The following is a 1,520-nucleotide window of genomic DNA, read 5'->3' as shown; positions in this document are numbered from 1 at the left end:
TGGCTAACCCTTGTGCTAGAGCACACCTGTCAATGTGACTACCTCGTTCTCCTTTCCTGCTTCATGCAATCAATACCAAGCTGTCAGTACCACCTCCTGAGTATTTCTTGTGGACACCCATAATGGAGACAAGCTAGCCTTTTAGGTAATCAAATCCCTATCATTCATAGTTGGTAACTAAGGAAAGATCATAAAACTAACCTTACTTTGGGGACATGCACGTATTTCTTAAAACTTCAATGGTAGGGCCGCCAGCTGTGAGAGCGGAGGCGTCGCCCCGCTGAGGGCCCCGGGCTCGGCCTTCCAGATTGACGGTGGCAGCCACCGCCGCTGGGCGTGCGAGGGAACCCTTGCTGGTCTGCGTTGCTCTGCTCTAGGCTCCGCCGGGTGGTCGGCATGGCCCGTGGTAATCAAGGAGAACTTGCCCGACAGAAGAATATGAAGAAAACCCAAGAAATGAGGGAGAGAAAAAGAAAAGAGGATAGCTTGACTACTTCTCAGAGAAAGCAGAGGGACTCTGAGATCATGCAGCAAAAGCAGAAGGCAGCTAATGAGAAGAAGTCTATGCAAACTGGAGAAAAATAATGACCGGGTCTGGGAAACGTGGGTGCCACTGCCAACTGGTACATCATAAGCTACAAGATCAGGATTCCTCAGAATGAACAAGCATTACATGTGCTATAACTCATCCTCAAAACTGTTTACCTCAAACTTTGTTTTTCGGCCTTAGTGTGAAGTTTTAGAATCATTCTTCAAAGAATAAAACATCATGCATGTAAAAAAAAAAATGTCAATGGTTGCTAAAACCTTGGAGTAGAAGCATTTGAGGCTTCTAGCTAGGACAAGTGTTGTAGGCTTAGGGATACTATGTATAAGCCTCCCCCTTTCCAGATTCCTAACTTACAGAGAGCAGACCCAAGAAACTACAGGAAAATCAAGATACATTATTGCACTTTCCTAAAGGCAGGCAAATTTACAAAGTAAATAGAATATTTAATATTTTGGCATTACTATGTTGGAGAGCACAGATTATTATAGACTATCCCCAATGTTTTTCTACCTCTTGGAGACCTCTAGGTCTGTCCAGAGGGAAATCAAAGCTCAAGAACCAACTTAAGGCCAGCTAACCCAGAGCTGCTCTCTGAATTGTTCTTACAACCCGCACAGGAGAGAGAGAGAGTGAGCAAGCAACACTGTGCCCACAGACCTGTGTTTTAATGCAGAGATGCATCACCTTGTTAATTTGACTAATATCTGATTGGAGATATCATGAGAACCTGGGATGCACTGGATTGTGCTGACCAGGTATCAGAACCACAATTCCAAATTTAGCACAGGGAGAGGAGGAAGAGACCACGGGACCCTCAGAGCCCAAGGGGACAACTCTATGTGCTAATTAGCATAACTAATTAGGGATGGTGCCAATAATTAGACATTACAAATTGACTTTCCCACATCTAATCTCATTTATTATTCTTAACAACCCTGTGGGATGGATGTTCATATCAACCTTATTTATA

At 44.1% G+C, this 1,520-nt stretch overlaps 1 pseudogene; it reads left to right on the top strand.

Moving 5' to 3' along the window:
* Positions 1-396: 396 nt before the first annotated feature.
* Positions 397-717, top strand: LOC101725258 (small EDRK-rich factor 1 pseudogene; annotated as a pseudogene).
* The last annotated feature ends 803 nt before the right edge of the window (positions 718-1,520 follow it).

The sequence above is a fragment of the Heterocephalus glaber genome, unplaced genomic scaffold (genome assembly GCF_053883595.1).
Source record: "Heterocephalus glaber isolate CG9 unplaced genomic scaffold, H.glaber_assembly_v1.0 deba00001509, whole genome shotgun sequence".
Classification (NCBI taxonomy): Eukaryota; Metazoa; Chordata; class Mammalia; order Rodentia; family Bathyergidae; genus Heterocephalus; species Heterocephalus glaber.
The sequence above is the reverse complement of the archived record's forward strand: the minus strand, read 5'-3'. Positions and strand labels throughout refer to the sequence as shown.